The following is a 17,995-nucleotide window of genomic DNA, read 5'->3' as shown; positions in this document are numbered from 1 at the left end:
AACTTAACTACTCATACCTGCCAATACACAGAACGAGACCGGCTCAACCCGGAGATTGTAGAACCTCGCAAAGGTGTTGGGTGTTGCCCAGCCTGCTGCTCTGCAGATGTCTGCCAAAGAGGCGCCACTGGCCAGGGCCCAGGAGGCCACCACACTCCTGCTAGAGTGGGCTCGTAACCCCGCAGGGGGTGGGACATCCTGAGCCTGATATGCCATCGCGATGGCGTCAATGACCCAGTGGGCGATCCTCTGTTTGGAGACAGCAATTCCTTTCCACTGTCCACCAAAGCAAACAAAGAGCTGCTTGGAGCTTCTAAGGCTCTGCGTGCGATCCAAATAGATGCGTAAAGCCTAACCCTAACCCCGAAGGACTACAGAGTGGTCCCACGATGGGATGAGGCGTGGTCTGGAGGTATTCAACCTCTTAGCACCTCTCAGGAACCTAATGATCAAGTCGTGCTTCCCCGAGTACTTACCATCTACTGCATCGTGATGAGCCGAAATAGCAGCTACATACACCTTCAGGGTGGAGGGGGACAGCCACCCCTCCAGCCTCTCCTGCAGGAAGGAAAGCACCGATCCGACTGCGCATCTCTGGGGGTCTTCGTATCGGGAAGTACACCACTTAGCGAACAGATGCCACTTCAAGGCATACAGGCGCCTCGTAGAGGGAGCCCTAGCCTGAGTGATCGTGTCTACCACCGCAGGTGAAAGAAGGTCCTTCCTCAGGGGAATTCGTCGGTGGGGGGGGGGGGGGCTGTCACGAGAGATCTGAGATACACGTCTGGGTGGGCCAGTTGGTTACTACTAGGACAACCTGCTCCTCATCCTCCCAAGTAGGCTCACTGGGGGAAACGCATATTTGCGTAGTCCAGGGGGCCAGCTGTATGCCATGGTGTACCAAAGCGGGCAGTGGGAGGATTCCCGGGAAGCAAACAAGTCTACCTGTGCTCAACTGAATCGACTCCAAATCAGCTGGACCACCTGAGGGTGGAGTCTCCAATCTCCCCTGAGGGTAACCTGACGTGACAGCGTGTCCACTGCGGTGTTGAGGTCGCCCGGGATGTGAGTGGCTCGTAGCGACTTGAGGCGCTGCTGACACCAGAGGAGGAGACGGCGGGCGAGTTGTGACATGCAATGGGAGCGTAGACCGCCTTGGCGGTTGATGTACGCTACCGATGCTGTGTTGTCCATCCGGACCAACACGTGCTTGCCCTGAATCAACGGCCGAAACCTCCGCAGGGCGAGCAGTACTGCCAACAACTCTAGGCAGTTGATGTGCCAGCGCAGCCGCGGGCCAGTCCAGGAGCCAGCGGCTGTGTGCCCATTGCATACGGCGCGCCAGCCCATCTTGGAGCCGTATATTGTAACCACGACAAGCCTGTAATTCTAAAATTCACATTTGCAAAACATTTGTCATCTGTTGCATGCTTCCTGTAACTTCAATGCAATGCAACTTCTACTAAATGCAAAACACATATTCTCAGTAATTTTTGCATGCTCTCGTTTAGTGTAATGCTTTCAATCAGTGAATTTTTCTGAAAAAAAAATTTTTCACAGAAGAAATGAAATAATTTGCATTTGCAAAACATTTGTCATCAGTTGCATGCTTCCTGTAACTTTAGTGTATACACTACTAAATGCAAAACACATTCTCACTAATTGCATGCTCTCGTTTAGTGTAATGCTTTAAGTCAGTGAATTTTCACAAAGCGAATTAAATCATTCATTGTTATGCTTAGTATGAGTTAATTTGGGTGAAAAACACATTCTCACTTCTTTATTGTAAAGCTTACAATCAGTAAATTTGGGTGAAAACATATTCTGACATCTTGCATTTTCTCAATCACTCTAATTATGAAATTCACATATTCAAAACAGTTACTGTCACCTGTTGCATCCTCACTGTAACTTCAATGTAAAATACACTACTGATTGCGAACACATATTATCACTAAACTGCATGCTTTCCTTTATTGTAATGCTAACAATACGTTTATTTGGGTGTAAGTGGCATTCTCACTTACTCGTTTATTGTAATGCTTACAATCAGACATTTGCGTAAAAAACACATATTTCCACAAAACGAATGTGATCCTTCATTGTAATGCTGACAATCAGTTAATCTGGGTGAAAAACACATTATCACTTACTCGTTTATTGTAATGCTTACAATCAGTTTGGATGAAAAACATAGAAACATATTGTGGCTTCTTGCATGTTCTCATTCAAAACAGTTACTGTCACCTTTTGCAACCTCCCTGCAAATTCAGTGTTAATAGAAACACTACTGATTGCAAAACACATTGTCTCACTAACTGCATGCTCTTCATTATTGTTATGCTGACGACCAGTTAATTTGGGTGAAAAATACATTATCACTTACCTGTAACTCTTACAATCACTAAATTTGGGAGAAAAACACATACTTTGACTAACTGCGTGTTCTCCTTTATTGCAATGTTTACAATCAGTTAATCTGGCTGAAAAACAAATTCTCACTTACTACTTTAATGTAATAATTCACAATAATTTAATTTGGGTGAAAACGTCCTGGTTGCTTTCGTAACACGTTCCCTGATGGAGGGAACGAGACATTGTGTCGATGTAGTGACACTAGGGGTCACCCTTGGGAGCCTGAAACACCTCTGGTCTTTGAAAAAAGGCCAATGAGAATTGGCGAGTGGTATTTGCATACCATTCCCCCGAACATACGGGTATAAAATGCCCACTGGCTCGTTGATGCCATATCTATGGCATATCTCGCCCAAGACATGCCGCCCCCGGTAGGGCTACGGGCCCATTCTACCAGGGGTGTAGTGGCTTCTTGGGCCCTGGCCAGAGGTGCCTCTCTAACAGACATTTGTAGAGCAGCGGGCTGGGCAACACCCAACACCTTTGCAAGGTTTTACAACCTCCGGGTGGAACCGGTTTCATCCCAGGTAGTGGCACGCAACACAAGCGGATAAGCCCGGGATAGCCGGCCGGGTGTATCGCTTGCACATAGCGCCTCCCACCTCCTTTTGAGCTGAAGACGTGCGCTGCTAATTCCCAGTAGTGTTCACAAAAGTTGTTCCCTGGTTGATTTCCTCCGAGCCCTGTGGCAGTCGAGTCTTCGGAGAAACTCACTGCCGGCCCAGTACACGCGCTATCTAAGAGCCCGGTGCTGGGGTAGGTTCTCCGCATGTGGCGGTTCCCTGTAAGGCTAACCCCATGCGATCTATATCTTCCGCTAGCTCGTTTCCCTGCTGGCAAACTGCGTCTTCCTTGGGCAGAGCCCCTCTGCCCCAGTCTCCATGTTGTAGTACCTCCTCCCCCGTTGGGCAGGATCTACCTTGAAGGCTCTCCACATGGTTGGAAAGACCATGTGATGTATTCTTCCACTTAAATATCCCCCCCTCTTGGGGCGAGGTGTGGTCTCCGCGGTGTCCTCCCCTTGGGAGGGACACCCCCCGACTAGACCTGGCGGCCCAGTCGGATAATCCCTCTTCTTTTTTAGGGAGTGGAAAAAGAGAAGGGGAAAAGAGGCCACGACTGGGTTAAGCCCGTCTCTATCTTTGGGTAGTCGACTTGTCCCCAAAAAGGGCCGTTCGACACTCATAACTATGTTGGGGGAGGTTACGTGTCGACCTGGTGCGCTGGCTATGAGGCACACAGTAAGTCTGCCCACCACACACCGCCAGTTCACGTAACACAGTTCAGCCTTGTGGCGTTTTGTATAGGGACCCCTAGTGTCACTACATCGACACCAACGTCGAGTGAGTGACAGATAGGGAACGTCATGGTTACTGGTGTAACCTCCGTTCCCTGATGGAGGGAACGAGACGTTGGTCCCTCCTGCCACAACGCTGAACTACCCGCTGAAATGGCCGGACCCTATATCGGCTCCTCAGCATAAAACCTGAATGAGTGGTTGCATACCAGCTCCTTTTGTACCCGTATGTTCGGGGGAGTGGCATGCAAATACCACTCGCCAATTTTCATTGGCCTTTTATCAAAGACCAGAGGTGTCTCGGGCTCCCAAGAGTCCTGCGGGGCAGGATGTGTTGGATAGCTTCCGTCAGCTGCTTCACCGCCGAGAACTGCTGGGCAAAGTCCTCGACGGTGTCGCAGAACAGGCCAACCTGGGAAATGGGGGCCCCAAGGAACCGTGCCTTGTCGGCCTTTCCCATCTCGACCAGGTTGAGCCAAAGTTGGCGCTCCTGGACCACTAAGGTGGACATCACCCGCCCGAGAGATGAGCGCAGTTCCTGCATCAATCCCGGGGCAGAACTACCCTCGTGCAGTTCCTTTAGCGCCTTGGCTTGGTGGACTAGCAGGAGAGCCATGGCATGCAGGGCAGAGGCGGCTTGTCCAGCGGCACTATAGGCCTTGGCCGTCAGGGACGACATAAACCTACAGGCCCTGGATGGGAGCTTCGGGCGCCCGCGCCAGATGGCGGCGCTCTGCGGGCATAGGTGCACCCCGAGCACCTTATCCACCGGGGGGATCACCGAATACCCCTTGGCCTCCCCACCATGGAGGGTAGTGAGGGCGGGGGAGCTGAAAGATCGGGACTGGGCAGTAAAAGGTGCCTCCCACGACCTTGTCAGCTCCTTGTGCACTTCCGGGAACAAAGGAACTGGGGCGGGACGTGGCTGTGAGCGGCACCGCGGGCCCAGGAACCAATCATCAAGCCGCAAGGGTTCAGGGGAGAGCGGAGGGTTCCACTCTAGCCTGATGCTCGCGGCTGCCCAGGAAAGCATGTCCGTCATCTCCGTGTCAGCCTGTGACTAGGTGACCGTACCCAAGGGGGGGAGCCCAGCTGAGGCTACGAGATAACGACCGCAACCAGGAATAACACACAAACGGAAGGGCATCTTTAAAAAGACGTTCCATGAGTGCCGCTCTTTTAGAGAAATATACTCTTTTTTTTTCAGAATATCTTTTATTTCTGCCGAAGCGCCCAGGGGCATATCTCTGCAGTGCACCAGTGCAGAGGGGGAGAAGCCGCTGAAATGCGCCATCAGATCCAGCAGAGGTGAATGAACAGCCGCGAGAATTCAACTCAGTGAGAATCGACTGTTCGGCTCCGAAGAGAAAATCTGAATGAGTGGTTGCATACCAGCTCCTTTTATACCCTTATGTTACGAACACATATTATCACTAAACTGCACGCTCTCGTTTATTGTTATGCTAACAGTACATTTATTTGGATGTAAGTGGCATTCTCACATACTCGTTTATTGTAATGCTGACAATCAGTTAATCTGGCTGAAAAACACATTATCACTTACTCTTATATTGTAATTTTTACAATCAGTTTGGGTGAAAAACATATATTCTGACTCCTTGCATGTTCTCATTCAAAACAGTTTCTGTCACCTTTTGCGTCCTCCCTGCAAATTCAATGTTAATAGAAACACTACTGATTAAAAAACACATTGTCTCACTAACTGCAAGCTCTTGTTTATGTTATGCTGATGACCATTTAATTTTGGTGAAAAACACATTATCACTTACTTGTGACTCTTACAAACATTATATTTGGGAGAAAAACACATACTTTGACTAATAGCATGCTCTCCTTTAATGCAATGTTTACAATCAGTTAATCTGGCTGAAAAACAAATTCTCACTTACGCTAATGTATTTATGCACTATCATTTAATTTGGTGAAAAACATACTGCTGCATGTTCTCGGTCACTGTGATTCTAATATTCACATTTGCAAAACATTTGTCATCATTTGCATGCTTAAAGTAACCAGTGAAATGCAAATTCTACTCAATTCAAAACACATATTCTCCCTAATTGCATGCTCTCGTTTATTGTAATGCTAACACTACGTTTATTAGGGTGTAAGTGGCATTCTCACTCATATTCTGACTACTTGCATGTTCTCATTCAGAACAGTTACTGTCTCCTCTTTTCATCCTCCCTGCAAATTCAATGTTAATAGACACACTACTGATTGCAAAACAGTCTCACTAACTGCATGCTCTTCTTTATTGTTATGCTGATGACCAGTTATTTTGGGTGAAAAACACATTATCACTTGCAACACTTACAATCACAAAATTTGGGAGATAAACACGTACTTTATCTGCATGCTCTCCTTTATTGCAGTGTTTACAATCATTACATTTGGCTGAAAAACAAATTCTCACTTACTCTAATGTAATAATTCACAATCATTTATTTTGGTTGAAAAACACATAAACTGACTAATTGCTTCTTGTCATTCAAAACAGTTTATGTCACCTTTTGCGTCCTCCCTGCTAATTAAATATTAATAGAAATACTACTGATTGCAAAACACATTGTCTCACTAAATGCAAGCTCTTGTTTATGTTATGCTGACAACCATTTATTTTTGGTGAAAAACACATTATCTCTTACTTGAAACTCTTATAAACATTATATTTGGAACAAAAAAACATACATTGACTAACTGCATGCTCTCCTTTAATGCAATGTTTACAATCAGTTAATCTGGCTGAAAAACAAATTCTCACTTACTCTAATGTATTTATGCACTATCATTTAATTTGGTGAAAAACATACTGCTGCATGTTCTCGGTCACTAAGATTCTAATATTCACAATTGCAAAACATTTGTCATCATTTGCATGCTTAAAGTAACCAGTGAAATGCAAATTCTACTCAATTCAAAACACATACTCTCCCTAATTGCATGCTCTCGTTTATTGTAATGCTAACACTACGTTTATTAGGGTTTAAGTTGCATTCTCACTCATATTCTGACTACTTGCATGTTCTTATTCAGAACAGTTACTGTCACCTCTTTTCATCCTCCCTGCAAATTCAGTGTTAATAGAAACCCTACTGATTGCAAAACAGTCTCACTAACTGCATGCTCTTCTTTATTGTTATGCTGATGAACAGTTATTTTGGGTAAAAAACACATTATCAATTGCAACACTTACAATCACTAAATTTGGGAGATAAACACGTACTTTATCTGCATGCTCTCCTTTATTGCAATGTTTACAATCATTACATTTGGCTGAAAAACAAATTCTCACTTACTCTAATGTAATAATTCACAATCATTTATTTTGGTTGAAATCCACATAAACTGACTAATTGCTTGTTGTCATTCAAAACAGTCTCTGTCACCTTTTGCGTCCTCCCTGCAAATTCAATGTTAATAAAAACACTACTGATTGCAAAACACATTGTCTCACTAACTGCAAGCTCTTGTTTATGTTATGCTGACGACCATTTATTTTTGGTGAAAAACACATTATCTCTTACTTGAAACTCTTATAAACATTATATTTGGAACAAAAAAACATACATTGACTAACTGCATGCTCTCCTTTAATGCAATGTTTACAATCAGTTAATCTGGCTGAAAAACAAATTCTCACTTTAATTTATTTATGCACTATCATTTAATTTGGTGAAAAACATACTGCTGCATGTTTTCGGTCACTGCGATTCTAATATTCACAATTGCAAAACATTTGTCATCATTTGCATGCTTAAAGTAACCAGTGAAATGCAAATTCTACTCAATTCAAAACACATATTCTCCCTAATTGCATGCTCTCGTTTATTGTAATGCTAACACTACGTTTATTAGGGTTTAAGTGGCATTCTCACTCATATTCTGACTACTTGCATGTTCTCATTCAGAACAGTTACTGTCACCTCTTTTCATCCTCCCTGCAAATTCAATGTTAATAGAAACACTACTGATTGCAAAACAGTCTCACTAACTGCATGCTCTTCTTTATTGTTATGCTGATGACCAGTTATTTTGGATGAAAAACACATTATCACTTGCAACACTTACAATCACTAAATTTGGGAGATAAACACGTACTTTATCTGCATGCTCTCCTTTATTGCAATGTTTACAATCATTACATTTTGCTGAAAAACAAATTCTCACTTATTCTAATGTAATAATTCACAATCATTTATTTTGGTTGAAAAACACATAAAATGACTAATTGCTTGTTGTCATTCAAAACAGTTTCTGTCACCTTTTGCGTCCTCCCTGCAAATTCAATGTTAATAGAAACACTACTGATTAAAAAACACATTGTCTCACTAACTGCATGCTCTTCTTTATTGTTATGCTGATGACCAGTTATTTTGGATGAAAAACACATTATCACTTGCAACACTTACAATCACTAAATTTGGGAGATAAACACGTACTTTATCTGCATGCTCTCCTTTAATGCAATGTTTACAATCAGTTAATCTGGCTGAAAAACAAATTCTCACTTTAATGTATTTATGCACTATCATTTAATTTGGTGAAAAACATACTGCTGCATGTTCTCGGTCACTGCGATTCTAATATTCACAATTGCAAAACATTTGTCATCATTTGCATGCTTATAGAAACCAGTGAAATGCAAATTCTACTCAATTCAAAACACATATTCTCCCTAATTGCATGCTCTCGTTTATTGTAATGCTAACACTACTTTTATTAGGGTTTAAGTGGCATTCTCACTCATATTCTGACTACTTGCATGTTCTCATTCAGAACAGTTACTGTCACCTCTTTTCATCCTCCCTGCAAATTCAATGTTAATAGAAACACTACTGATTGCAAAACAGTCTCACTAACTGCATGCTCTTCTTTATTGTTATGCTGATGACCAGTTATTTTGGGTGAAAAACACATTATCACTTGCAACACTTACAATCACAAAATTTGGGAGATAAACACGTACTTTATCTGCATGCTCTCCTTTATTGCAATGTTTACAATCATTACATTTGGCTGAAAAACAAATTCTCACTTACTCTAATGTAATAAAGCACAATCATTTATTTTGGTTGAAAACCAGATAAACTGACTAATTGCTTGTTGTCATTCAAAACAGTTTTTGTCACCTTTTGCGTCCTCCCTGCAAATTCAATGTTAATAGAAACACTACTGATTGCAAAACAGTCTCACTAACTGCATGCTCTTCTTTATTGTTATGCTGATGACCAGTTATTTTGGGTGAAAAACACATTATCACTTGCAACACTTACAATCACTAAATTTGGGAGATAAACACGTACTTTATCTGCATGCTCTCCTTTATTGCAATGTTTACAATCATTACATTTGGCTGAAAAACAAATTCTCACTTACTCTAATGTAATAATTCACAATCATTTATTTTGGTTGAAAACCACATAAACTGATTAATTGCTTGTTGTCATTCAAAACAGTTTCTGTCACCTTTTGCGTCCTCCCTGCAAATTCAATGTTAATAGAAACACTACTGATTGCAAAACACATTGTCTCACTAAATGCAAGCTCTTGTTTATATTATGCTGACGACCATTTATTTTTGGTGAAAAACACATTATCTCTTACTTGAAACTCTTATAAACATTATATTTGGAACAAAAAAACATACATTGACTAACTGCATGCTCTCCTTTAATGCAATGTTTACAATCAGTTAATCTGGCTGAAAAACAAATTCTCACTTTAATGTATTTATGCACTATCATTTAATTTGGTGAAAAACATACTGCTGCATGTTCTCGGTCACTGCGATTCTAATATTCACAATTGCAAAACATTTGTCATCATTTGCATGCTTATAGAAACCAGTGAAATGCAAATTCTACTAAATTCAAAACACATATTCTCCCTAATTGCATGCTCTCGTTTATTGTAATGCTAACACTACTTTTATTAGGGTTTAAGTGGCATTCTCACTCATATTCTGACTACCTGCATGTTCTCATTCAGAACAGTTACTGTCACCTCTTTTCATCCTCCCTGAAAATTCAATGTTAATAGAAACACTACTGATTGCAAAACAGTCTCACTAACTGCATGCTCTTCTTTATTGTTATGCTGATGACCAGTTATTTTGGGTGAAAAACACATTATCACTTGCAACACTTACAATCACTAAATTTGGGAGATAAACACGTACTTTATCTGCATGCTCTCCTTTATTGCAATGTTTACAATCATTACATTTTGCTGAAAAACAAATTCTCACTTATTCTAATGTAATAATTCACAATCATTTATTTTGGTTGAAAAACACATAAAATGACTAATTGCTTGTTGTCATTCAAAACAGTTTCTGTCACCTTTTGCGTCCTCCCTGCAAATTCAATGTTAATAGAAACACTACTGATTGCAAAACACATTGTCTCACTAAATGCAAGCTCTTGTTTATATTATGCTGACGACAATTTATTTTTGGTGAAAAACACATTATCTCTTACTTGAAACTCTTATAAACATTATATTTGGAACAAAAAAACATACATTGACTAACTGCATGCTCTCCTTTAATGCAATGTTTACAATCAGTTAATCTGGCTGAAAAACAAATTCTCACTTTAATGTATTTATGCACTATCATTTAATTTGGTGAAAAACATACTGCTGCATGTTCTCGGTCACTGCGATTCTAATATTCACAATTGCAAAAAATTTGTCATCATTTGCGTGCTTATAGAAACCAGTGAAATGCAAATTCTACTCAATTCAAAACACATATTCTCCCTAATTGCATGCTCTCGTTTATTGTAATGCTAACACTACTTTTATTAGGGTTTAAGTGGCATTCTCACTCATATTCTGACTACTTGCATGTTCTCATTCAGAACAGTTACTGTCACCTCTTTTCATCCTCCCTGCAAATTCAATGTTAATAGAAACACTACTGATTGCAAAACAGTCTCACTAACTGCATGCTCTTCTTTATTGTTATGCTGATGACCAGTTATTTTGGATGAAAAACACATTATCACTTGCAACACTTACAATCACTAAATTTGGGAGATAAACACGTACTTTATCTGCATGCTCTCCTTTATTGCAATGTTTACAATCATTACATTTTGCTGAAAAACAAATTCTCACTTATTCTAATGTAATAATTCACAATCATTTATTTTGGTTGAAAAACACATAAAATGACTAATTGCTTGTTGTCATTCAAAACAGTTTCTGTCACCTTTTGCGTCCTCCCTGCAAATTCAATGTTAATAGAAACACTACTGATTGCAAAACACATTGTCTCACTAAATGCAAGCTCTTGTTTATATTATGCTGACGACCATTTATTTTTGGTGAAAAACACATTATCTCTTACTTGAAACTCTTATAAACATTATATTTGGAACAAAAAAACATACATTGACTAACTGCATGCTCTCCTTTAATGCAATGTTTACAATCAGTTAATCTGGCTGAAAAACAAATTCTCACTTTAATGTATTTATGCACTATCATTTAATTTGGTGAAAAACATACTGCTGCATGTTCTCGGTCACTGCGATTCTAATATTCACAATTGCAAAACATTTGTCATCATTTGCATGCTTATAGAAACCAGTGAAATGCAAATTCTACTCAATTCAAAACACATATTCTCCCTAATTGCATGCTCTCGTTTATTGTAATGCTAACACTACTTTTATTAGGGTTTAAGTGGCATTCTCACTCATATTCTGACTACTTGCATGTTCTCATTCAGAACAGTTACTGTCACCTCTTTTCATCCTCCCTGCAAATTCAATGTTAATAGAAACACTACTGATTGCAAAACAGTCTCACTAACTGCATGCTCTTCTTTATTGTTATGCTGATGACCAGTTATTTTGGGTGAAAAACACATTATCACTTGCAACACTTACAATCACAAAATTTGGGAGATAAACACGTACTTTATCTGCATGCTCTCCTTTATTGCAATGTTTACAATCATTACATTTGGCTGAAAAACAAATTCTCACTTACTCTAATGTAATAAAGCACAATCATTTATTTTGGTTGAAAACCAGATAAACTGACTAATTGCTTGTTGTCATTCAAAACAGTTTTTGTCACCTTTTGCGTCCTCCCTGCAAATTCAATGTTAATAGAAACACTACTGATTGCAAAACAGTCTCACTAACTGCATGCTCTTCTTTATTGTTATGCTGATGACCAGTTATTTTGGGTGAAAAACACATTATCACTTGCAACACTTACAATCACTAAATTTGGGAGATAAACACGTACTTTATCTGCATGCTCTCCTTTATTGCAATGTTTACAATCATTACATTTGGCTGAAAAACAAATTCTCACTTACTCTAATGTAATAATTCACAATCATTTATTTTGGTTGAAAACCACATAAACTGATTAATTGCTTGTTGTCATTCAAAACAGTTTCTGTCACCTTTTGCGTCCTCCCTGCAAATTCAATGTTAATAGAAACACTACTGATTGCAAAACACATTGTCTTACTAAATGCAAGCTCTTGTTTATATTATGCTGACGACCATTTATTTTTGGTGACAAACACATTATCTCTTACTTGAAACTCTTATAAACATTATATTTGGAACAAAAAAACATACATTGACTAACTGCATGCTCTCCTTTAATGCAATGTTTACAATCAGTTAATCTGGCTGAAAAACAAATTCTCACTTTAATGTATTTATGCACTATCATTTAATTTGGTGAAAAACATACTGCTGCATGTTCTCGGTCACTGCGATTCTAATATTCACAATTGCAAAACATTTGTCATCATTTGCATGCTTATAGAAACCAGTGAAATGCAAATTCTACTCAATTCAAAACACATATTCTCCTTAATTGCATGCTCTCGTTTATTGTAATGCTAACACTACTTTTATTAGGGTTTAAGTGGCATTCTCACTCATATTCTGACTACCTGCATGTTCTCATTCAGAACAGTTACTGTCACCTCTTTTCATCCTCCCTGAAAATTCAATGTTAATAGAAACACTACTGATTGCAAAACAGTCTCACTAACTGCATGCTCTTCTTTATTGTTATGCTGATGACCAGTTATTTTGGGTGAAAAACACATTATCACTTGCAACACTTTCAATCACAAAATTTGGGAGATAAACACGTACTTTATCTGCATGCTCTCCTTTATTGCAATGTTTACAATCATTACATTTGGCTGAAAAACAAATTCTCACTTACTCTAATGTAATAAAGCACAATCATTTATTTTGGTTGAAAACCAGATAAACTGACTAATTGCTTGTTGTCATTCAAAACAGTTTTTGTCACCTTTTGCGTCCTCCCTGCAAATTCAATGTTAATAGAAACACTACTGATTGCAAAACAGTCTCACTAACTGCATGCTCTTCTTTATTGTTATGCTGATGACCAGTTATTTTGGATGAAAAACACATTATCACTTGCAACACTTACAATCACTAAATTTGGGAGATAAACACGTACTTTATCTGCATGCTCTCCTTTATTGCAATGTTTACAATCATTACATTTTGCTGAAAAACAAATTCTCACTTATTCTAATGTAATAATTCACAATCATTTATTTTGGTTGAAAAACACATAAACTGATTAATTGCTTGTTGTCATTCAAAACAGTTGCTGTCACCTTTTGCGTCCTCCCTGCAAATTCAATTTTAATAGAAACACTACTGATTGCAAAACACATTGTCACACTAAATGCAAGCTCTTGTTTATATTATGCTGACGACCATTTATTTTTGGTGAAAAACACATTATCTCTTACTTGAAACTCTTATAAACATTATATTTGGAACAAAAAAACATACATTGACTAACTGCTTTCACTCCTTTAATGCAATGTTTACAATCAGTTAATCTGGCTGAAAAACAAATTCTCACTTTAATGTATTTATGCACTATCATTTAATTTGGTGAAAAACATACTGCTGCATGTTCTCGGTCACTGCGATTCTAATATTCACAATTGCAAAACATTTGTCATCATTTGCATGCTTATAGTAACCAGTGAAATGCAAATTCTACTCAATTCAAAACACATATTCTCCCTAATTGCATGCTCTCGTTTATTGTAATGCTAACACTACGTTTATTAGGGTTTAAGTGGCATTCTCACTCATATTCTGACTACTTGCATGTTCTCATTCAGAACAGTTACTGTCACCTCTTTTCATCCTCCCTGCAAATTCAATGTTAATAGAAACACTACTGATTGCAAAACAGTCTCACTAACTGCATGCTCTTCTTTATTGTTATGCTGATGACCAGTTATTTTGGGTGAAAAACACATTATCACTTGCAACACTTACAATCACAAAATTTGGGAGATAAACACGTACTTTATCTGCATGCTCTCCTTTATTGCAATGTTTACAATCATTACATTTGGCTGAAAAACAAATTCTCACTTACTCTAATGTAATAATGCACAATCATTTATTTTGGTTGAAAACCACATAAACTGACTAATTGCTTGTTGTCATTCAAAACAGTTTTTGTCACCTTTTGCGTCCTCCCTGCAAATTCAATGTTAATAGAAACACTACTGATTGCAAAACAGTCTCACTAACTGCATGCTCTTCTTTATGGTTATGCTGATGACCAGTTATTTTGGGTGAAAAACACATTTTCACTTGCAACACTTACAATCACTAAATTTGGGAGATAAACACGTACTTTATCTGCATGCTCTCCTTTATTGCAATGTTTACAATCATTACATTTGGCTGAAAAACAAATACTCACTAACTCTAATGTAATAATTCACAATCATTTATTTTGGTTGAAATCCACATAAACTGACTAATTGCTTGTTGTCATTCAAAACAGTTTCTGTCACCTTTTGCGTCCTCCCTGCAAATTTAATGTTAATAAAAACACTACTGATTGCAAAACACATTGTCTCACTAACTGAAAGCTCTTGTTTATGTTATGCTGACGACCATTTATTTTTGGTGAAAAACACATTATCTCTTACTTGAAACTCTTATAAACATTATATTTGGAACAAAAAAACATACATTGACTAACTGCATGCTCTCCTTTAATGCAATGTTTACAATCAGTTAATCTGGCTGAAAAACAAATTCCCACTTTAATGTATTTATGCACTATCATTTAATTTGGTGAAAAACATACTGCTGCATGTTCTCGGTCACTGCGATTCTAATATTCACAATTGCAAAACATTTGTCATCATTTGCATGCTTATAGTAACCAGTGAAATGCAAATTCTACTCAATTCAAAACACATATTCTCCCTAATTGCATGCTCTCGTTTATTGTAATGCTAACACTACGTTTATTAGGGTTTAAGTGGCATTCTCACTCATATTCTGACTACTTGCATGTTCTCATTCAAAACAGTTACAGTCACCTCTTTTCATCCTCCCTGCAAATACAATGTTAATAGAAACACTACTGATTGCAAAACAGTCTCACTAACTGCATGCTCTTCTTTATTGTTATGCTGATGACCAGTTATTTTGGGTGAAAAACACATTATCACTTGCAACACTTACAATCACTAAATTTGGGAGATAAACACGTACTTTATCTGCATGCTCTCCTTTATTGCAATGTTTACAATCATTACATTTGGCTGAAAAACAAATTCTCACTTTAATGTAATAATTCACAATCATTTATTTTGGTTGAAAACCACATAAACTGAATAATTGCTTGTTGTCATTCAAAACAGTTTCTGTCACCTTTTGCGTCCTCCCTGCAAATTCAATGTTAATAGAAACACTACTGATTGCAAAACACATTGTCACACTAAATGCAAGCTCTTGTTTATATTATGCTGACGACCATTTATTTTTGGTGAAAAACACATTATCTCTTACTTGAAACTCTTATAAACATTATATTTGGAACAAAAAAACATACATTGACTAACTACTTTCTCTCCTTTAATGCAATGTTTACAATCAGTTAATCTGGCTGAAAAACAAATTCTCACTTTAATGTATTTTTGCACTATCATTTAATTTGGTGAAAAACATACTGCTGCATGTTTTCGGTCACTGCGATTCTAATATTCACAATTGCAAAACATTTGTCATCATTTGCATGCTTATAGTAACCAGTGAAATGCAAATTCTACTCAATTCAAAACACATATTCTCCCTAATTGCATGCTCTCATTTATTGTAATACTAACACTACGTTTATTAGGGTTTAAGTGGCATTCTCACTCATATTCTGACTACTTGCATGTTCTCATTCAGAACAGTTACTGTCACCTCTTTTCATCCTCCCTGCAAATTCAATGTTAATAGAAACACTAGTGATTGCAAAACAGTCTCACTAACTGCATGCTCTTCTTTATTGTTATGCTGATGACCAGTTATTTTGGGTGAAAAACACATCACTTGCAACACTTACAATCAGTAAATTTGGGAGATAAACACGTACTTTATCTGCATGCTCTCCTTTATTGCAATGTTTACAATCATTACATTTGGCTGAAAAACAAATTCTCACTAACTCTAATGTAATAATTCACAATCATTTATTTTGGTTGAAATCCACATAAACTGACTAATTGCTTGTTGTCATTCAAAACAGTTTCTGTCACCTTTTGCGTCCTCCCTGCAAATTCAATGTTAATAGAAACACTACTGATTGCAAAACAGTCTCACTAACTGCATGCTCTTCTTTATGGTTATGCTGATGACCAGTTATTTTGGGTGAAAAACACATTATCACTTACAATCACTAAATTTGGGAGATAAACACGTACTTTATCTGCATGCTCTCCTTTATTGCAATGTTTACAATCATTACATTTGGCTGAAAAACAAATTCTCACTTACTCTACTGTAATAATTCACAATCATTTATTTTGGTTGAAAAACACATAAACTGACTAATTGCATGTTCTCATTCAGAACAGTTACTGTCACCTCTTTTCATCCTCCCTGCAAATTCAATGTTAATAGAAACACTACTGATTGCAAAACAGTCTCACTAACTGCATGCTCTTCTTTATTGTTATGCTGATGACCAGTTATTTTGGGTGTAAAACACATTATCATTACTCTAATGTAATAATGCACAAGCATTTATTTTGGTTGAAAACCACATAAACTGACTAATTGCTTGTTGTCATTCAAAACAGTTTTTGTCACCTTTTGCGTCCTCCCTGCAAATTCAATGATAATAGAAACACTACTGATTGCAAAACACATTGTCTCACTAAATGAAAGCTCTTGTTTATGTTATGCTGACGACCATTTATTTTTGGTGAAAAACACATTATCTCTTACTTGAAACTCTTATTATATTTGGTACTAAAAATCATGCATTGACTAACTGCATGCACTCCTTTAATGCAATGTTTACAATCAGTTAATCTGGCTGAAAAACAAATTCTCACTTTAATGTACTTATGCACTATCATTTAATTTGGTGAAAAACATACTGCTGCATGTTCTCGGTCACTGCGAGTCTAATATTCACAATTGCAAAATATTTGTCATCATTTGCATGCTTATAGTAACCAGTGAAATGCAAATTCTACTCAATTCAAAACACATATTCTCCCTAATTGCATGCTCTCGTTTACTGTAATGCTAACTTTACGTTTATTAGGGTTTAAGTGGCATTCTCACTCATATTCTGACTACTTGCATGTTCTCATTCAGAACAGTTACTGTCACCTCTTTTCATCCTCCCTGTAAATTCAATGTTAATAGAAACACTTCTGATTGCAAAACAGTCTCACTAACTGCATGCTCTTCTTTATTGTTATGCTGATGACCAGTTATTTTGGGTGAAAAACACATTATCAATTGCAACACTTACAATCACAAAATTTGGGAGATAAACACGTACTTTATCTGCATGCTCTCCTTTATTGCAATGTTTACAATCATTACATTTGGCTGAAAAACAAATTCTCACTTACTCTAATGTAATAATTCACAATCATTTATTTTGGTTGAAAAACACATAAACTGACTAATTGCTTGTTGTCATTCAAAACAGTTTCTGTCACCTTTTGCGTCCTCCCTGCAAATTCAATGTTAATAGAAACACTGCTGATTGCAAAACACATTGTCTCATTGAATGCAAGCTCTTGTTTATGTTATGCTGACGACCATTTATTTTTTGTGAAAAACACATTATCTCTTACTTGAAACTCTAATAAACATTATATTTGGAACAAAAAAACATACATTGACTATCTGCATGCTCTCCTTTATTGCAATGTTTACAATCATTACATTTGGCTGAAAA

The sequence above is a fragment of the Myxocyprinus asiaticus genome, chromosome 38 (assembly GCF_019703515.2).
Source record: "Myxocyprinus asiaticus isolate MX2 ecotype Aquarium Trade chromosome 38, UBuf_Myxa_2, whole genome shotgun sequence".
NCBI lineage: Eukaryota > Metazoa > Chordata > Actinopteri > Cypriniformes > Catostomidae > Myxocyprinus > Myxocyprinus asiaticus.
This window is presented reverse-complemented; position numbering follows the sequence as displayed.